Source organism: Oncorhynchus tshawytscha, unplaced genomic scaffold (assembly GCF_018296145.1).
Source record: "Oncorhynchus tshawytscha isolate Ot180627B unplaced genomic scaffold, Otsh_v2.0 Un_contig_4367_pilon_pilon, whole genome shotgun sequence".
Taxonomy (NCBI): Eukaryota; Metazoa; Chordata; class Actinopteri; order Salmoniformes; family Salmonidae; genus Oncorhynchus; species Oncorhynchus tshawytscha.
This window is the reverse complement of record NW_024609189.1, coordinates 34,674-57,911: the sequence shown is the minus strand read 5'-3', so window position 1 is coordinate 57,911 and position 23,238 is coordinate 34,674.

The window sequence follows — 23,238 nt, the reverse complement described above, 5'->3', positions numbered from 1 at the left end:
CACTTCCTGAGTCAAGATCACTTCCTGAGTCAGGATCACTTCCTGAGTCCAGATCAGTTTCTGAGTCAAGATCAGTTTCTGAGTCAATATCACTTCCTGAGTCAAGATCACTTCCTGAGTCAAGATCACTTCCTGAGTCCAGATCAGTTTCTGAGTCAATATCACTTCCTGAGTCAAGATCAGTTTCTGAGTCAAGATCAGTTTCTGAGTCAATATCACTTCCTGAGTCAAGATCACTTCCTGAGTCAAGATCACTTCCTGAGTTAAGATCACTTCCTGAGTCAATATCACTTCCTGAGTCAAGATCACTTCCTGAGTCAATATCACTTCCTGAGTCAAGATCACTTCCTGAGTCCATATCACTTCCTGAGTTAAGATCACTTCCTGAGTCAAGATCACTTCCTGAGTCACTTCCTGAGTCCAGATCAGTTTCTGAGTCAAGATCAGTTTCTGAGTCAATATCACTTCCTGAGTCAAGATCACTTCCTGAGTCCAGATCAGTTTCTGAGTCAAGATCAGTTTCTGAGTCAATATCACTTCCTGAGTTAAGATCACTTCCTGAGTCAAGATCAGTTTCTGAGTCAAGATCAGTTTCTGAGTCAATATCACTTCCTGAGTTAAGATCAGTTTCTGAGTCAAGATCACTTCCTGAGTTAAGATCACTTCCTGAGTCAAGATCAGTTTCTGAGTCAAGATCACTTCCTGAGTCAATATCACTTCCTGAGTCAAGATCACTTCCTGAGTCAAGATCACTTCCTGAGTCCAGATCAGTTTCTGAGTCGAGATCAGTTTCTGAGTCAATATCACTTCCTGAGTTAAGATCAGTTTCTGAAAGATCACTTCCTGAGTTAAGATCACTTCCTGAGTCAAGATCAGTTTCTGAGTCAAGATCAGTTTCTGAGTCAATATCACTTCCTGAGTTAAGATCAGTTTCTGAGTCAAGATCACTTCCTGAGTTAAGATCACTTCCTGAGTCAATATCACTTCCTGAGTCAAGATCACTTCCTGAGTCAATATCACTTCCTGAGTCAAGATCACTTCCTGAGTCAATATCACTTCCTGAGTCAAGATCACTTCCTGAGTCAATATCACTTCCTGAGTTAAGATCACTTCCTGAGTCAAGATCAGTTTCTGAGTCAAGATCAGTTTCTGAGTCAATATCACTTCCTGAGTCAAGATCACTTCCTGAGTCAAGATCACTTCCTGAGTCAGATTCAAGATCAGTTGAGTCAATATCACTTCCTGAGTTAAGATCAGTTTCTGAGTCAAGATCACTTCCTGAGTTAAGATCACTTCCTATCACTTCCTGAGTCAAGATCACTTCCTGAGTCAATATCACTAAAGATCACTTCCTGAGTCCATATCACTTCCTGAAAGATCACTTCCTGAGTCAAGATCACTTCCTGAGTCAGGATCACTTCCTGAGTCAAAATGCTGAGATCTACCGCTCTGATTTTTTATTAACATGACATGAAAAAGGTAAGCCTATGCAACATTAACCAATTAAAAACAGTTCTGTAGCAATGAGGTTTGAACAGTAGGCTATAGGCCCAATACATTATCACCACATATTGACTTTGCTTGAATATACCTGCCAATCCATTGTTGTTCAGGACATTTTTTTAAAATTATATTTCAAAATTTGAGGTAGGGCAGGCTATATCATCACACCGGTAATAGGTAATAGATCCATTGTTGTATTAGTTGGCACAGCTGAGTAAGCACACATCTAAATACTTTGTTTTTTATTTCACTGGGCACCAGCCTGCATCTGAGGGCCCGTCTCTCAACATCCCTCCGCTCTCCCTTTCCTCCACTGACTCTGACCAAAAAGGGACACCGTCTTCCAGCTGATGACGAAACTCCCGAGTCGCACCGCATTATTTCTGCCTCGTGCACAAATTCATGTTGTTACTTCTACGAACAGAGGAATTGAAACATTCCTTGATATTTAAAAAAGACCAAAGCCGCTAATAACAACAACAACAAGGCCTATAGATCCACTTTCCTCCTCATTCATTACTGCTGCACTGCTTATTGTAGCGCTGACTGGAAATAGGAAGAACGCGCATTTTGTGGTTTATAAAAGTGTTGAATACAAAGTTTTGACAGTGCTGAGTAAAAACGTAAACATGAAGTCACTCATAAAAACAACAGCTCTTTGTTGTATTCGTTGACAGTCTCTTTCTAGTCATGGTTTAAAAAGTTTTGAAATCTCACAGTATCAAATTTTGCCGTAGCTTTCTTTCACGCCTGCTACGTTACTGCAGATTCGGTGATCTGAGCAATCTGATTGGCCAGCGGAAACATGGTGCACTTGATTTCCTCTCCGGGCCCACCGGGAAGGCAGAGTTTGTACCTTCAGACACGTGAAATGGCAACAGTTTGCCTACCCGGCGCGCAGGGCAGTTGAATTGGCTGCGTCTACCCTCAACAGCCCGAGACAACAACAAAAAATAGGAACACAATGCTTCATCGTTGGTTTTTTTTTACAGAAATATTTCACGATCGACTAGAAATGCCTTGGACATTGACAAGTCGATGGCGATCGACCGGTTGGTGATCACTGATTTAGACATTTCACCAAGAGCACGCGGTGTTATCCGTTGGTGTTGTCATGTGTATATAATATAGTATTATAATATAGTATACACGGTTAAAAGGACAGATATATTTTTCCAGATGAACGGCTGATCATTCCCAGCAATGTGACGGTGTTTCAGGTGTGTCTGGTCCTGCAGTACAATATGTCTGGTCTGGTCTGTAGTACAATATGTCTGGTCTGTATTAGGTCCTGTAGTACAATATATCTTGTCTGGTCTGTATTAGGTCCTGTAGTACAATATGTCTGGTCTGTACTAGGTCCTGCAGTACAATATGTCTGGTCTGTATTAGGTCCTGTAGTACAATATGTCTGGTCTGTACTAGGTCCTGTAGTACAATATGTCTGGTCTGTATTAGGTCCTGTAGTACAATATGTCTGGTCTGTATTAGGTCCTGCAGTACAATATGTCTGGTCTGGTCTGTATTAGGCCCTGCAGTACAATATGTCTGGTCTGTATTAGGCCCTGCAGTACAATATGTCTGGTCTGTATTAGGTCCTACAGTACAATATATCTGGTCTGGTCTGTATTAGGTCCTGTAGTACAATATATCTGGTCTGGTCTGTATTAGGTCCTGTAGTACAATATATCTGGTCTGGTCTGTATTAGGTCCTGTAGTACAATATGTCTGGTCTGGTCTGTATTAGGCCCTGCAGTACAATATGTCTGGTCTGTATTAGGTCCTGCAGTACAATATGTCTGGTCTGGTTTGTACTAGGTCCTGTAGTACAATATGTCTGGTCTGTACTAGGTCCTGCAGTATAATATGTCTGGTCTGTATTAGGTCCTGTAGTACATCTCACCTTCTAACAGCAACACGATGGGAATCAGAGATTGCTGCCAGAATCTGCTGCCAACCAACCATGTACTGCTCTGACAACTGACACACACCTTCCTGTCTAGAGGTTGGAGAGCGAGAGAACAGAATTTGGGCCAAGAATCACACCAGGTTTATGTGATGTGTCAGCGGTTAATTCTTTAATCAGACCGCTCATTACCGGGGGAATGTTGGAGATCCAACATGAACCTAGTATCTATTAATTAGGGGTTAACCTGAGGTTAAGTTCAGGCTTAGGTAGGTTGAGCAGCAGAACAGATAACAATTTATATATAACAATAGTAGATAAAGAGAGAGAGAGAGAGAGAGACAGACAGACAGACAGACAGACAGACAGACAGACAGACAGACAGACAGACAGACAGACAGACAGACAGACAGACAGACAGACATGGAGAGAGGGAGACAGACAGAGAGTGAGAGAGAGAGAGACAGACAGAGGGAGACAAACAGACAGAGAGAGAGACAGACAGAGGGAGACAGACAGACAGAGGGAGGGAGACAGACATGGAGAGAGGGAGACAGACAGACAGAGAGAGAGAGAGAGAGAGACAGACAGAGGGAGACAAACAGACAGAGAGAGAGACAGACAGAGGGAGACAGACAGACATGGAGAGAGGGAGACAGGCGGAAATAGACAGACAGAAAGGCGGAAATAGACAGACAGAGAGGTGGAGACAGACAGACAGACATGGAGAGAGGGAGACAGACAGAGAGTGAGAGAGAGGGAGGGAGACAGACATGGAGAGAGGGAGACAAACAGACAGAGAGAGAGACAGACAGAGGGAGACAGACAGAAAGGCAGAAATAGACAGACAGAGAGGTGGAGACAGACAGACAGACATGGAGAGAGGGAGACAGACAGAGAGGTGGAGACAGACAGACAGACATGGAGAGAGGGAGACAGACAGAAAGGCAGAAATAGACAGACAGAGAGGTGGAGACAGACAGACAGACATGGAGAGAGGGAGACAGACAGAAAGGCGGAAATAGACAGACAGAAAGGTGGAGACAGACAGACAGACATGGAGAGAGGGAGACAGACAGAAAGGCAGAAATAGACAGACAGAGGGAGACAGACAGAAAGGTGGAAATAGACAGACAGAAAGGCAGAAATAGACAGACAGAGAGGTGGAGACAGACAGACAGACATGGAGAGAGGGAGACAGACAGAAAGGCAGAAATAGACAGACAGAGGGAGACAGACAGAAAGGTGGAAATAGACAGACAGAAAGGCGGAAATAGACAGACAGAGGGAGACAGACAGAAAGGCAGAAATAGACAGACAGAGGGAGACAGACAAAGGCAGAAATAGACAGACAGAGAGGTGGAAATAGACAGACAGACATGGAGAGAGGGAGACAGACAGAAAGGCAGAAATAGACAGACAGAGGGAGACAGACAAAGGCAGAAATAGACAGACAGAGAGGTGGAAATAGACAGACAGAAAGGCGGAAATAGACAGACAGACATGGAGAGAGGGAGACAGACAGAAAGGCAGAAATAGACAGACAGAAAGGCGGAAATAGACAGACAGAGAGGTGGAAATAGACAGACAGAGGGAGACAGACAGAAAGGCAGAAATAGACAGACAGAGAGGTGGAAATAGACAGACAGAAAGGCGGAAATAGACAGACAGACATGGAGAGAGGGAGACAGACAGAAAGGCAGAAATAGACAGACAGAAAGGCGGAAATAGACAGACAGAGAGGTGGAAATAGACAGACAGAGAGGTGGAAATAGACAGACAGAGGGAGACAGACAGAAAGGCAGAAATAGACAGACAGAGAGGTGGAAATAGACAGACAGAAAGGCGGAAATAGACAGACAGACATGGAGAGAGGGAGACAGACAGAAAGGCAGAAATAGACAGACAGAAAGGCGGAAATAGACAGACAGAGGGAGACAGACAGAAAGGCAGAAATAGACAGACAGAGGGAGACAGACAGAAAGGCAGAGGGAGACAGACAGAAAGGCAGAAATAGACAGACAGAAAGGCGGAAATAGACAGACAGAGGGAGACAGACAGAAAGGCAGAAATAGACAGACAGAGGGAGACAGACAGAAAGGCAGAAATAGACAGACAGAGGGAGACAGACAAAGGCAGAAATAGACAGACAGAGGGAGACAGACAGAAAGGTGGAAATAGACAGACAGAAAGGCGGAAATAGACAGACAGAGAGGTGGAAATAGACAGACAGAGGGAGACAGACAGAAAGGCAGAAATAGACAGACAGAGAGGTGGAAATAGACAGACAGAAAGGCGGAAATAGACAGACAGACATGGAGAGAGGAGACAGACAGAAAGGCAGAAATAGACAGACAGAAAGGCAAATAGACAGACAGAGAGGTGGAAATAGACAGACAGAGAGGTGGAAATAGACAGGCAGAGGGAGACAGACAGAAAGGCAGAAATAGACAGACAGAGAGGTGGAAATAGACAGACAGAAAGGCGGAAATAGACAGACAGAGGGAGACAGACAGAAAGGCAGAAATAGACAGACAGAGAGACAGACAGAAAGGCAGAAATAGACAGACAGAGGGAGACAGACAAAGGCAGAAATAGACAGACAGAGGGAGACAGACAGAAAGGTGGAAATAGACAGACAGAAAGGCGGAAATAGACAGACAGAGGGAGACAGACAGAAAGGCAGAAATAGACAGACAGAGGGAGACAGACAGAAAGGCAGAAATAGACAGACAGAGGGGAGACAGACAGAAAGGCAGAAATAGACAGACAGAAAGGCGGAAATAGACAGACAGAGGGAGACAGACAGAAAGGCAGAAATAGACAGACAGAGGGAGACAGACAGAAAGGCAGAAATAGACAGACAGAGGGAGACAGACAAAGGCAGAAATAGACAGACAGAGGGAGACAGACAGAAAGGTGGAAATAGACAGACAGAAAGGCGGAAATAGACAGACAGAGGGAGACAGACAGAAAGGCAGAAATAGACAGACAGAGGGAGACAGACAAAGGCAGAAATAGACAGACAGAGAGGTGGAAATAGACAGACAGACATGGAGAGAGGGAGACAGACAGAAAGGCAGAAATAGACAGACAGAAAGGTGGAAATAGACAGACAGAGAGGTGGAGACAGACAGACAGACAGACAGGGTTAGTTCTACTACATGGACAGTCAATTGAGCAGCATGACCGCTCCGTTGAGCCTGTGTCCTGTTGCGTGGGCCTGTTTATAGTGGAAAGTGCAGCGAACCTCAGCGCTGCCATGGGCTATATTGGTAGTGGTAGTATATGTAGTCCACTACTATGGGCCCTGGTTGAGGCTATATTGGGACTATGGGCATGTCTCAAATCACACCATATTCCCTATGTAGTCCACTACTATGGGCCCTGGTTGAGGCTATATTGGGACTATGGGCATGTCTCAAATCACACCATATTCCCTATGTAGTCCACTACTATGGGCCCTGGTTGAGGCTATATTGGGACTATGGGCATGTCTCAAATCACACCATATTCCCTATGTAGTCCACTACTATGGGCCCTGGTTGAGGCTATATTGGGACTATGGGCATGTCTCAAATCACACCGTATTCCCTATGTAGTCCACTACTATGGGCCCTGGTCAAAAGTAGTGAACTATATAGGGGATAGGGTGCCATTTGGAATACATTCCATGTTGACACTACATTGAGGTTATATTGGGGATCTATTGGTTGAGGCTATGTTGACACTACATTGGGGTTATACTGGGATCCATTGGTTGAGGCTATGTTGACACTACATTGAGGTTATACTGGGATCCATTGGTTGAGGCCATGTTGACACTACATTGAGGTTATATTGGGGATCTATTGGTTGAGGCTATGTTGACACTACATTGGGGTTATACTGGGATCCATTGGTTGAGGCTATGTTGACACTACATTGGGGTTATATTGGGGTCTGTTGTTTGAGGCTATGTTGACACTACATTGGGGTTATACTGGGATCCATTGGTTGAGGCTATGTTGACACTACATTGGGGTTATACTGGGATCCATTGGTTGAGGCCATGTTGACACTACATTGGGGTTGTACTGGGATCCATTGGTTGAGGCTATGTTGACACTACATTGGGGTTATATTGGGGATCCATTGGTTGAGGCTATGTTGACACTACATTGGGGTTATACTGGGATCCATTGGTTGAGGCTATGTTGACACTACATTGGGGTTATACTGGGATCCATTGGTTGAGGCCATGTTGACACTACATTGGGGTTATACTGGGATCCATTGGTTGAGGCTATGTTGACACTACATTGGGGTTATATTGGGGATCCATTGGTTGAGGCTATGTTGACACTACATTGGGGTTATACTGGGATCCATTGGTTGAGGCTATGTTGACACTACATTGGGGTTATACTGGGATCCATTGGTTGAGGCTATGTTGACACTACATTGGGGTTATACTGGGATCCATTGGTTGAGGCTATGTTGACACTACATTGGGGTTATACTGGGATCCATTGGTTGAGGCTATGTTGACACTACATTGGGGTTATACTGGGATCCATTGGTTGAGGCTATGTTGACACTACATTGGGGTTATACTGGGATCCATTGGTTGAGGCTATGTTGACACTACATTGGGGTTATACTGGGATCCATTGGTTGAGGCTATGTGCCATCCAGACATTCCAGTGGACAGTTTGGACCGTGACCTTAACCACAGGACTACCATGACCACAGCCTGACTGTGTTTGTCTGAGATGGGCAGTGTGTGTGTGTGTGTGTGTGTGTGTGTGTGTGTGTGTGTGTGTGTGTGTGGCTTGAGGAATAGGTGGGTACCACTGACCACTCCCTCCACACACAAACGCTCACTCACTCACATGCAACAAAATAGGGAAACCGCCAAGGGGGATGAATAATTTTGCAAGGCACTGTACATGTACAGATTACCTCCACTAACCTGTACCCCCACACTGACTCTGTACCGTAATACCCTGTATATACCCCCACACTGACTCTGTACCGTAATACCCTGTATATACCCCCCACACTGACTCTGTACCGTAATACCCTGTATATACCCCCACACTGACTCTGTACCGTAATACCCTGTATATAGCCTCCACACTGACTCTGTACCGTAATACCCTGTATATAGCCTCCACACTGACTCTGTACCGTAATACCCTGTATATAGCCTCCACACTGACTCTGTACCGTAATACCCTGTATATAGCCTCCACACTGACTCTGTACCGTAATACCCTGTATATAGCCTCCACACTGACTCTGTACCGGTTCCCCCTGTATATAGCCTCCACACTGACTCTGTACCGGTTCCCCCTGTATATAGCCTCCACACTGACTCTGTACCGGTTCCCCCTGTATATAGCCTCCACACTGACTCTGTACCGGTTCCCCCTGTATATAGCCTCCACACTGACTCTGTACCGGTTCCCCCTGTATATAGCCTCCACACTGACTCTGTACCGGTTCCCCCTGTATATAGCCTCCACACTGACTCTGTACCGTAATACCCTGTATATAGCCTCCACACTGACTCTGTACCGGTTCCCCCTGTATATAGCCTCCACACTGACTCTGTACCGTAATACCCTGTATATACCCCACACTGACTCTGTACCGTAATACCCTGTATATAGCCTCCACACTGACTCTGTACCGTAATACCCTGTATATACCCCCACACTGACTCTGTACCGTAATACCCTGTATATACCCCCACATTGACTCTGTACCGTAATACCCTGTATATACCCCCACACTGACTCTGTACCGTAATACCCTGTATATACCCCCCACACTGACTCTGTACCGTAATACCCTGTATATAGCCTCCACACTGACTCTGTACCGTAATACCCTGTATATACCCCCCACACTGACTCTGTACCGTAATACCCTGTATATAGCCTCCACACTGACTCTGTACCGAACCCCCTGTATATAGCCTCCACACTGACTCTGTACCGGTACACCCTGTATATAGCCTCCACATTGACTCTGTACCGGTACCCCCTGTATATAGCCTCCACATTGACTCTGTACCAGTACCCCCCTGTATATACCCCCACACTGACTCTGTACCGGTGCCCCCTGTATATACCCCCACACTGACTCGGTACCGGTGCCCCCTGTATATACCCCCCACACTGACTCTGTACCGGTACCCCCTCTATATAGCCCTCCACACTGACTCGGTACCGGTACCCCCTGTATATACCCCCCACACTGACTCGGTACTGGTCCCCCTGTATATACCCCCCACACTGACTCGGTACTGGTCCCCCTGTATATACCCCCCACACTGACTCGGTACTGGTGCCCCCTGTATATACCCTCCACACTGACTCGGTACTGGTGCCCCCTGTATATACCCCCCACACTGACTCGGTACTGGTGCCCCCTGTATATACCCCCACACTGACTCGGTACTGGTCCCCCTGTATATACCCCCCACACTGACTCGGTACTGGTCCCCCTGTATATACCCCCCACACTGACTCGGTACTGGTCCCCCTGTATATACCCTCCACACTGACTCGGTACTGATGCCCCTTTATATATCCCCCACACTGACTCGGTACTGGTGCCCCCTGTATATACCCCCACACTGACTCAGTACTGGTCCCCCTGTATATACCCCCACACTGACTCGGTACTGGTGCCCCCTGTATATACCCCCACACTGAAACGGTACTGGTCCCCCTTATATACCCCCACACTGACTCTGTACTGGTCCCCCTGTATATACCCCCCACACTGACTCTGTACTGGTCCCCCTGTATATACCCTCCACATTGACTCGGTACTGGTCCCCCTGTATATAGCCTCCACACTGACTCTGTACTGGTCCCCCTGTATATAGCCTCCACATGACTCTGTACTGGTCCCCCTGTATATAGCCTCCACACTGACTCTGTACTGGTCCCCCTGTATATAGCCTCCACACTGACTCTGTACTGGTCCCCCTGTATATAGCCTCCACACTGACTCTGTACTGGTCCCCCTGTATATAGCCTCCACACTGACTCTGTACCGGTCCCCCCTGTATATAGCCTCCACACTGACTCTGTACCGGTTCCCCCTGTATATAGCCTCCACACTGACTCTGTACTGGTTCCCCCTGTATATAGCCTCCACACTGACTCTGTACTGGTTCCCCCTGTATATAGCCTCCACACTGACTCTGTACCGGTTCCCCCTGTATATAGCCTCCACACTGACTCTGTACTGGTCCCCCTGTATATAACCTCCACACTGACTCTGTACTGGTTCCCCCTGTATATAGCCTCCACACTGACTCTGTACTGGTGCCCCCTGTATATACCCCCCACACTGACTCTGTACCGTAATACCCTGTATATAGCCTCCACACTGACTCTGTACTGTAATACCCTGTATATAGCCTCCACACTGACTCTGTACCGTAATACCCTGTATATAGCCTCCACACTGACTCTGTACCGTAATACCCCCTGTATATAGCCTCCACACTGACTCTGTACCGGTACCCTGTATATAGCCTCCACACTGACTCTGTACCGGTTCCCCCCTGTATATAGCCTCCACACTGACTCTGTACCGGTTCCCCCTGTATATAGCCTCCACACTGACTCTGTACCGGTTCCCCCTGTATATAGCCTCCACACTGACTCTATACCGGTTCCCCCTGTATATAGCCTCCACACTGACTCTGTACCGGTTCCCCCCTGTATATAGCCTCCACACTGACTCTGTACCGGTTCCCCCTGTATATAGCCTCCACACTGACTCTGTACCGTAATACCCCTGTATATAGCCTCCACACTGACTCTGTACTGGTTCCCCCTGTATATAGCCTCCACACTGACTCTGTACCGTAATACCCTGTATATACCCCCCACACTGACTCTGTACCGTAATACCCTGTATATAGCCTCCACACTGACTCTGTACCGTAATACCCCTGTATATACCCCCCACACTGACTCTGTACCGTAATACCCTGTATATACCCCCACATTGACTCTGTACCGTAATACCCTGTATATACCCCCCACACTGACTCTGTACCGTAATACCCCTGTATATACCCCCACACACTGACTCTGTACCGGTACCCCCTGTATATAGCCTCCACACTGACTCTGTACCGTAATACCCTGTATATACCCCCCACACTGACTCTGTACCGTAATACCCTGTATATAGCCTCCACACTGACTCTGTACCCCCCCTTGTATATAGCCTCCACACTGACTCTGTACCGGTACACCCTGTATATAGCCTCCACATTGACTCTGTACCGGTACCCCTGTATATAGCCTCCACATTGACTCTGTACCAGTACCCCCTGTATATACCCCCCACACTGACTCTGTACCGGTGCCCCCTGTATATACCCCCCACACTGACTCTGTACTGGTGCCCCCTGTATATACCCCCCACACTGACTCTGTACCGGTACCCCCTCTATATAGCCCTCCACACTGACTCGGTACCGGTACCCCCTGTATATACCCCCCACACTGACTCGGTACTGGTCCCCCTGTATATACCCCCCACACTGACTCGGTACTGGTCCCCCTGTATATACCCCCACACTGACTCGGTACTGGTGCCCCTGTATATACCCTCCACACTGACTCGGTACTGGTGCCCCCTGTATATACCCCCCACACTGACTCGGTACTGGTGCCCCCTGTATATACCCTCCACACTGACTCGGTACTGGTCCCCCTGTATATACCCCCACACTGACTCGGTACTGGTCCCCCTGTATATACCCCCACACTGACTCGGTACTGGTCCCCCTGTATATACCCTCCACACTGACTCGGTACTGATGCCCCCTTTATATATCCCCCACACTGACTCGGTACTGGTGCCCCCTGTATATACCCCCACACTGACTCAGTACTGGTCCCCCCTGTATATACCCCCCACTGACTCGGTACTGGTGCCCCTGTATATACCCCCCACACTGAAACGGTACTGGTCCCCCTTTATATACCCCCACACTGACTCGGTACTGGTCCCCCTGTATATACCCCCACACTGACTCTGTACTGGTCCCCCTGTATATACCCTCCACATTGACTCGGTACTGGTCCCCCTGTATATAGCCTCCACACTGACTCTGTACTGGTCCCCCTGTATATAGCCTCCACATTGACTCTGTACTGGTCCCCCTGTATATAGCCTCCACACTGACTCTGTACTGGTCCCCCTGTATATAGCATCCACACTGACTCTGTACTGGTCCCCCTGTATATAGCCTCCACACTGACTCTGTACCGTAATACCCTGTATATAGCCTCCACACTGACTCTGTACCGTAATACCCTGTATATAGCCTCCACACTGACTCTGTACCGGTTCCCCCTGTATATAGCCTCCACACTGACTCTGTACCGGTTCCCCCTGTATATAGCCTCCACACTGACTCTGTACCGGTTCCCCCTGTATATAGCCTCCACACTGACTCTGTACCGGTTCCCCCTGTATATAGCCTCCACACTGACTCTGTACCGGTACCCCCTGTATATAACCTCCACACTGACTCTGTACCGGTTCCCCTGTATATAGCCTCCACACTGACTCTGTACCGTAATACCCTGTATATACCCCCACACTGACTCTGTACCGTAATACCCTGTATATAGCCTCCACACTGACTCTGTACCGTAATACCCTGTATATAGCCTCCACACTGACTCTGTACCGTAATACCCTGTATATAGCCTCCACACTGACTCTGTACCGTAATACCCTGTATATAGCCTCCACACTGACTCTGTACCGTAATACCCTGTATATAGCCTCCACACTGACTCTGTACCGGTTCCCCTGTATATAGCCTCCACACTGACTCTGTACCGGTTCCCTGTATATAGCCTCCACACTGACTCTGTACCGGTTCCCCCCTGTATATAGCCTCCACACTGACTCTGTACCGGTTCCCCTGTATATAGCCTCCACACTGACTCTGTACCGGTTCCCCCTGTATATAGCCTCCACACTGACTCTGTACCGGTTCCCCCTGTATATAGCCTCCACACTGACTCTGTACCGTAATACCCTGTATATAGCCTCCACACTGACTCTGTACCGGTTCCCCTGTATATAGCCTCCACACTGACTCTGTACCGTAATACCCTGTATATACCCCACACTGACTCTGTACCGTAATACCCTGTATATAGCCTCCACACTGACTCTGTACCGTAATACCCTGTATATACCCCCCACACTGACTCTGTACCGTAATACCCTGTATATACCCCCACATTGACTCTGTACCGTAATACCCTGTATATACCCCCACACTGACTCTGTACCGTAATACCCTGTATATACCCCCACACTGACTCTGTACCGTAATACCCTGTATATAGCCTCCACACTGACTCTGTACCGTAATACCCTGTATATACCCCCCACACTGACTCTGTACCGTAATACCCTGTATATAGCCTCCACACTGACTCTGTACCGGAACCCCCTTGTATATAGCCTCCACACTGACTCTGTACCGGTACACCCTGTATATAGCCTCCACATTGACTCTGTACCGGTACCCCCTGTATATAGCCTCCACATTGACTCTGTACCAGTACCCCCCTGTATATACCCCCCACACTGACTCTGTACCGGTGCCCCCTGTATATACCCCCCACACTGACTCGGTACCGGTGCCCCTGTATATACCCCCACACTGACTCTGTACCGGTACCCCCTCTATATAGCCCTCCACACTGACTCGGTACCGGTACCCCTGTATATACCCCCACACTGACTCGGTACTGGTCCCCCTGTATATACCCCCCACACTGACTCGGTACTGGTCCCCCTGTATATACCCCCCACACTGACTCGGTACTGGTGCCCCCTGTATATACCCTCCACACTGACTCGGTACTGGTGCCCCCTGTATATACCCCCCACACTGACTCGGTACTGGTGCCCCCTGTATATACCCTCCACACTGACTCGGTACTGGTCCCCCTGTATATACCCCCCACACTGACTCGGTACTGGTCCCCCTGTATATACCCCCACACTGACTCGGTACTGGTCCCCCTGTATATACCCTCCACACTGACTCGGTACTGATGCCCCCTTTATATATCCCCCACACTGACTCGGTACTGGTGCCCCCTGTATATACCCCCACACTGACTCAGTACTGGTCCCCCTGTATATACCCCCCACACTGACTCGGTACTGGTGCCCCCTGTATATACCCCCCACACTGAAACGGTACTGGTCCCCCTTTATATACCCCCACACTGACTCGGTACTGGTCCCCCTGTATATACCCCCACACTGACTCTGTACTGGTCCCCCTGTATATACCCTCCACATTGACTCGGTACTGGTCCCCCTGTATATAGCCTCCACACTGACTCTGTACTGGTCCCCCTGTATATAGCCTCCACATTGACTCTGTACTGGTCCCCCTGTATATAGCCTCCACACTGACTCTGTACTGGTCCCCCTGTATATAGCCTCCACACTGACTCTGTACTGGTCCCCCTGTATATAGCCTCCACACTGACTCTGTACCGTAATACCCTGTATATAGCCTCCACACTGACTCTGTACCGTAATACCCTGTATATAGCCTCCACACTGACTCTGTACCGGTTCCCCCTGTATATAGCCTCCACACTGACTCTGTACCGGTTCCCCCTGTATATAGCCTCCACACTGACTCTGTACCGGTTCCCCCTGTATATAGCCTCCACACTGACTCTGTACCGGTTCCCCTGTATATAGCCTCCACACTGACTCTGTACCGGTACCCCCTGTATATAACCTCCACACTGACTCTGTACCGGTTCCCCCTGTATATAGCCTCCACACTGACTCTGTACCGTAATACCCTGTATATACCCCCACACTGACTCTGTACCGTAATACCCTGTATATAGCCTCCACACTGACTCTGTACCGTAATACCCTGTATATAGCCTCCACACTGACTCTGTACCGTAATACCCTGTATATAGCCTCCACACTGACTCTGTACCGTAATACCCTGTATATAGCCTCCACACTGACTCTGTACCGTGGTATATAGCCTCCACACTGACTCTGTACCGGTTCCCCCTGTATATAGCCTCCACACTGACTCTGTACCGGTTCCCCCTGTATATAGCCTCCACACTGACTCTGTACCGGTTCCCCCTGTATATAGCCTCCACACTGACTCTGTACCGGTTCCCCCTGTATATAGCCTCCACACTGACTCTGTACCGGTTCCCCCTGTATATAGCCTCCACACTGACTCTGTACCGGTTCCCCCTGTATATAGCCTCCACACTGACTCTGTACCGTAATACCCTGTATATAGCCTCCACACTGACTCTGTACCGGTTCCCCCTGTATATAGCCTCCACACTGACTCTGTACTGGTAATACCCTGTATATACCCCCACACTGACTCTGTACCGTAATACCCTGTATATAGCCTCCACACTGACTCTGTACCGTAATACCCTGTATATACCCCCACACTGACTCTGTACCGTAATACCCTGTATATACCCCCACATTGACTCTGTACCGTAATACCCTGTATATACCCCCACACTGACTCTGTACCGTAATACCCTGTATATACCCCCACACTGACTCTGTACCGTAATACCCTGTATATAGCCTCCACACTGACTCTGTACCGTAATACCCTGTATATACCCCACACTGACTCTGTACCGTAATACCCTGTATATAGCCTCCACACTGACTCTGTACCGGAACCCCTTGTATATAGCCTCCACACTGACTCTGTACCGGTACACCCTGTATATAGCCTCCACATTGACTCTGTACCGGTACCCCTGTATATAGCCTCCACATTGACTCTGTACCAGTACCCCCCCTGTATATACCCCCCACACTGACTCTGTACCGGTGCCCCTGTATATACCCCCCACACTGACTCTGTACCGGTGCCCCTGTATATACCCCCCACACTGACTCTGTACCGGTACCCCCTCTATAGCCCTCCACACTGACTCGGTACCGGTACCCCTGTATATACCCCCCACACTGACTCGGTACTGGTCCCCCTGTATATACCCCCCACACTGACTCGGTACTGGTCCCCCTGTATATACCCCCCACACTGACTCGGTACTGGTGCCCCCTGTATATACCCTCCACACTGACTGGTACTGGTGCCCCTGTATATACCCCCACACTGACTCGGTACTGGTGCCCCCTGTATATACCCTCCACACTGACTCGGTACTGGTCCCCCTGTATATACCCCCACACTGACTCGGTACTGGTCCCCCTGTATATACCCCCCACACTGACTCGGTACTGGTCCCCCTGTATATACCCTCCACACTGACTCGGTACTGATGCCCCTTTATATATCCCCACACTGACTCGGTACTGGTGCCCCTGTATATACCCCCACACTGACTCAGTACTGGTCCCCCTGTATATACCCCCACACTGACTCGGTACTGGTGCCCCTGTATATACCCCCCACACTGAAACGGTACTGGTCCCCCTTTATATACCCCCACACTGACTCGGTACTGGTCCCCCTGTATATACCCCCCACACTGACTCTGTACTGGTCCCCCTGTATATACCCTCCACATTGACTCGGTACTGGTCCCCCTGTATATAGCCTCCACACTGACTCTGTACTGGTCCCCCTGTATATAGCCTCCACATTGACTCTGTACTGGTCCCCCTGTATATAGCCTCCACACTGACTCTGTACTGGTCCCCCTGTATATAGCCTCCACACTGACTCTGTACTGGTCCCCCTGTATATAGCCTCCACACTGACTCTGTACTGGTCCCCCTGTATATAGCCTCCACACTGACTCTGTACTGGTCCCCCTGTATATAGCCTCCACACTGACTCTGTACTGGTCCCCCTGTATATAGCCTCCACATTGACTCTGTACTGGTCCCCCTGTATATAGCCTCCACACTGACTCTGTACTGGTCCCCCTGTATATAGCTCCACATTGACTCTGTACTGGTCCCCCTGTATATACCCCCCACACTGACTCGGTACTGGTCCCCCTGTATATACCCTCCACACTGACTCTGTACTGGTGCCCCCTGTATATACCCTCCACACTGACTCTGTACTGGTGCCCCCTGTATATACCCCCCACACTGACTCTGTACTGGTGCCCCTCTGTATGGAGCCTCATTATTGTTATTCTTATTGTGTTACTTTAACTATTAACAAACACAATGTTGGTTAAGGGCTGGTCAGTCAGCATTTCACAGTAAGGTCTACACTGTTGGTTAAGGGCTGGTCAGTCAGCATTTCACAGTAAGGTCTACACTGTTGGTTAAGGACTGGTCAGTCAGCATTTCACAGTAAGGTCTACACTGTTGGTTAAGGGCTGGTCAGTCAGCATTTCACAGTAAGGTCTACACTGTTGGTTAAGGAATGGTCAGTCAGCATTTCACAGTAAGGTCTACACTGTTGGTTAAGGAATGGTCAGTCAGCATTTCACAGTAAGGTCTACACTGTTGGTTAAGGGCTGGTCAGTCAGCATTTCACAGTAAGGTCTACACTGTTGGTTAAGGGCTGGTCAGTCAGCATTTCACAGTAAGGTCTACACTGTTGGTTAAGGAATGGTCAGTCAGCATTTCACAGTAAGGTCTACACTGTTGGTTAAGGGCTGGTCAGTCAGCATTTCACAGTAAGGTCTACACTGTTGGTTAAGGACTGGTCAGTCAGCATTTCACAGTAAGGTCTACACTGTTGGTTAAGGGCTGGTCAGTCAGCATTTCACAGTAAGGTCTACACTGTTGGTTAAGGAATGGTCAGTCAGCGTTTCACAGTAAGGTCTACACTGTTGGTTAAGGACTGGTCAGTCAGCATTTCACAGTAAGGTCTACACTGTTGGTTAAGGAATGGTCAGTCAGCATTTCACAGTAAGGTCTACACTGTTGGTTAAGGAATGGTCAGTCAGCATTTCACAGTAAGGTCTACACTGTTGGTTAAGGAATGGTCAGTCAGCATTTCACAGTAAGGTCTACACTGTTGGTTAAGGAATGGTCAGTCAGCATTTCACAGTAAGGTCTACACTGTTGGTTAAGGAATGGTCAGTCAGCATTTCACAGTAAGGTCTACACTGTTGGTTAAGGAATGGTCAGTCAGCATTTCACAGTAAGGTCTACACTGTTGGTTAAGGAATGGTCAGTCAGCATTTCACAGTAAGGTCTACACTGTTGGTTAAGGAATGGTCAGTCAGCATTTCACAGTAAGGTCTACACTGTTGGTTAAGGAATGGTCAGTCAGCATTTCACAGTAAGGTCTACACTGTTGGTTAAGGAATGGTCAGTCAGCATTTCACAGTAAGGTCTACACTGTTGGTTAAGGGCTGGTCAGTCAGCATTTCACAGTAAGGTCTACACTGTTGGTTAAGGGCTGGTCAGTCAGCATTTCACAGTAAGGTCTACACTGTTGGTTAAGGGCTGGTCAGTCAGCATTTCACAGTAAGGTCTACACTGTTGGTTAAGGGCTGGTCAGTCAGCATTTCACAGTAAGGTCTACACTGTTGGTTAAGGGCTGGTCAGTCAGCATTTCACAGTAAGGTCTACACTGTTGGTTAAGGGCTGGTCAGTCAGCATTTCACAGTAAGGTCTACACTGTTGGTTAAGGGCTGGTCAGTCAGCATTTCACAGTAAGGTCTACACTGTTGGTTAAGGGCTGGTCAGTCAGCATTTCACAGTAAGGTCTACACTGTTGGTTAAGGGCTGGTCAGTCAGCATTTCACAGTAAGGTCTACACTGTTGGTTAAGGGCTGGTCAGTCAGCATTTCACAGTAAGGTCTACACTGTTGGTTAAGGACTGGTCAGTCAGCATTTCACAGTAAGGTCTACACTGTTGGTTAAGGGCTGGTCAGTCAGCGTTTCACAGTAAGGTCTACACTGTTGGTTAAGGAATGGTCAGTCAGCATTTCACAGTAAGGTCTACACTGTTGGTTAAGGGCTGGTCAGTCAGCATTTCACAGTAAGGTCTACACTGTTGGTTAAGGAATGGTCAGTCAGCATTTCACAGTAAGGTCTACACTGTTGGTTAAGGAATGGTCAGTCAGCATTTCACAGTAAGGTCTACACTGTTGGTTAAGGGCTTGTCAGTCAGCATTTCACAGTAAGGTCTACACTGTTGGTTAAGGGCTGGTCAGTCAGCATTTCACAGTAAGGTCTACACTGTTGGTTAAGGACTGGTCAGTCAGCGTTTCACAGTAAGGTCTACACTGTTGGTTAAGGGCTGGTCAGTCAGCATTTCACAGTAAGGTCTACACTGTTGGTTAAGGACTGGTCAGTCAGCGTTTCACAGTAAGGTCTACACTGTTGGTTAAGGGCTGGTCAGTCAGCATTTCACAGTAAGGTGGTCAGTCAGCACTGGTTGGGTTAAGGGCTGGTCAGTCAGCATTTCACAGTAAGGTCTACACTGTTGGTTAAGGGCTGGTCAGTCAGCATTTCACAGTAAGGTCTACACTGTTGGTTAAGGGCTTGTCAGTCAGCATTTCACAGTAAGGTCTACACTGTTGGTTAAGGGCTTGTCAGTCAGCATTTCACAGTAAGGTCTACACTGTTGGTTAAGGACTGGTCAGTCAGCATTTCACAGTAAGGTCTACACTGTTGGTTAAGGGCTGGTCAGTCAGCATTTCACAGTAAGGTCTACACTGTTGGTTAAGGGCTGGTCAGTCAGCGTTTCACAGTAAGGTCTACACTGTTGGTTAAGGGCTGGTCAGTCAGCATTTCACAGTAAGGTCTACACTCTTGGTTAAGGGCTGGTCAGTCAGCATTTCACAGTAAGGTCTACACTGTTGGTTAAGGGCTGGTCAGTCAGCATTTCACAGTAAGGTCTACACTGTTGGTTAAGGGCTGGTCAGTCAGCATTTCACGGTAAACTCCACACTTGTTGTACTCGGTGCACCTGGACCTGCTTCAGTTCAGACATCTTCTCTGACTAATGATTACCCTGGTCCATCTTCGCTGACTAATGATTACCCTGATCCATCTTCTCTGACTAATGATTCACTGTTGTGGTCATCCTGTCTGGGTTGGCGCCCCCCCTTGGGTTGTGCCATGGCGGAGATCTTTGTGGGCTATACTCGGCCTTGTCTCAGGATGGTAAGTTGGTGGTTGGAGATATCCCTCTAGTGGTGTGGGGGCTGTGCTTTGGCAGAGTGGGTGGGGTTATATCCTTCCTGTTTGGCCCTGTCCGGGGGTGTCCTCGGATGGGGCCACAGTGTCTCCTGACCCCTCCTGTCTCAGCCTCCAGTATTTATGCTGCAGTAGTTTATGTGTCGGGGGCTAGGGTCAGTTTGTTATATCTGGAGTACCTCTCCTGTCCTATTCGGTGTCCTGTGTGAATCTAGGTGTGCGTTCTCTAATTCTCTCTTTCTCTCTCTCTCTCTCTCGGAGGACCTGAGCCCTAGGACCATGCCCCAGGACTACCTGACATGATGACTCCTTGCTGTCCCCAGTCCACCTGGCCGTGCTGCTGCTCCAGTTTCAACTGTTCTGCCTTATTATTATTCGACCATGCTGGTCATTTATGAACATTTGAACATCTTTGCCATGTTCTGTTATAATCTCCACCCGGCACAGCCAGAAGAGGACTGGCCACCCCACATAGCCTGGTTCCTCTCTAGGTTTCTTCCTAGGTTTTGGCCTTTCTAGGGAGTTTTTCCTAGCCACTGTGCTTCTACACCTGCATTGCTTGCTGTTTGGGGTTTTAGGCTGGGTTTCTGTACAGCACTTTGAGATATCAGCTGATGTACGAAGGGCTATATAAATAAATTTGATTTGATTACCCTGGTCCATCTTCTCTGGCTAATGATTACCCTGGTCCAGACCTGGACCTGCTTCAGTTCAGACATCTTCTCTGACTAATGATTACCCTGGTCCATACCTGGACCTGCTTCAGAGAAGATGACTAAAACATAAACATGTACTGTACTGTCTGGCATGGTAATAATCAGAGGAGTGGGCTAAAACACACAGAGATCTACACCAGGCTATGAAGAGGAAGTCTGTATTCAGAGGAGTGGGCTAAAAAAGCACACAGAGATCTATACCAGGCTATGAAGAGGAAGTCTGTAATCAGAGGAGTGGGCAAAAACACACAGAGATCCATACCAGGCTATGAAGAGGAGGTCTGTAATCAGAGGAGTGGGCTAAACACACAGAGATCCATACCAGGCTATGAAGAGGAAGTCTGTAATCAGAGGAGTGGGCTAAAACACACAGAGATCCATACCAGGCTATGAAGAGGAAGTCTGTAATCAGAGGAGTGGGCTAAAACACACAGAGATCCATACCAGGCTATGAAGAGGAAGTCTGTAATCAGAGGAGTGGCCTAAAACACACAGAGATCCATACCAGGCTATGAAGAGGAAGTCTGTAATCAGAGGAGTGGCCTAAAACACACAGAGATCCATACCAGGCTATGAAGAGGAAGTCAAAAGATACTCGACAACAACCTGATTCAGTAAACAAATGGTTTTATTTTCACTGAAAAAGAAAAATAAATAGTTCTCAGTGAAACCTCCATCTACAAAAAAAACAACATACAGGCTTTTTTCAGACAACATATCTGAACAAAATGCTGTTGGAACAAAACAAAAACAACAAGAGAAAACAGAATGTCTTGCCAGAATACGATATGAGGTATGCTACAGAACGTATCCTAGTATTGTACACAGAACTTCGTACAAGTTTAAAGTAACCACCATTCTCTTTGACGGCAAGCTACAAACACAAAACACCTTCCTTGTAAAGCCAACTGGTATAATGCATTATAAAGCAGCTGTAATGCATTAAGGTTTGACCACTTCTATCGTCTGGTTATCGTCTCGTAGTAATGACTAAATAACAGGCATTTTGAGTCCGTTTAAAACAAGAAAGCATTTCATCTGTTGGCTTTAAGTCAAGTGTTGCTAAAAAAAAACAAGTGTTTATTAAACATAACAACGGTAGCCATTTTAGGATCTGTCTGATTTATGTAGGTGGACTCACAGTATTCAGGTGTTATTTATGTAGGTGGACTCACAGTATTCAGGTGTTATTTATGTAGGTGGACTCACAGTATTCAGGCACTAGGTGTGCTACGTTTTTAATTTTTTTTTTTAATGATTTTAAAATTTGTAAAAATTAATTCAAAAGAGAAAATGCAAAATGAAAATAAAGAACTGAAATCAATTTAAATTATATTAATCTCATCAAGTAATAAACATATATTAATATTTAAATAAATCTCTTACAATCAATCGGTATCGCTTAAAATCGCATCTCCTAAAATCTCTTCAGAACATTTCAGCTTTTACTAAAAGTTGCACGTTTTCTATCAGCAGTTATATTATACCAGTATTTATTATATTACTCTAAAAACAAATCACATCGACATAAAGGATAATGACTTTTGAGTTTTTTTATTTAATCTGAAACTGGTTCCTATAAAGAAGTTGAGCCCTCAAAACCGTCAACAAGCTACTGTGTCTACAGTCTCATGGACTGACACACTGCCTGTCCTCAGAATTACAAATGGAATCGATAGTGAATAGCAGAAACAGGTAATCGTTAGATCACTTTATGGAGACGGGCAATGGAAGGATGACATGCTGAGGCTTCTGCACAGCCCTGGGGCACCAAATAAGAGAACAAGTTAACACACTTCTTATAGGATGTTTTGGAAACTTCTTATAGGATGTTTTGGAAACTTCTTATAGGATGTTTTGGAAACTTCTTATAGGATGTTTGGAAACTTATAGGATGTTTTGGAAACTTCTTATAGGATGTTTTGGAAACTTCTTATAGGA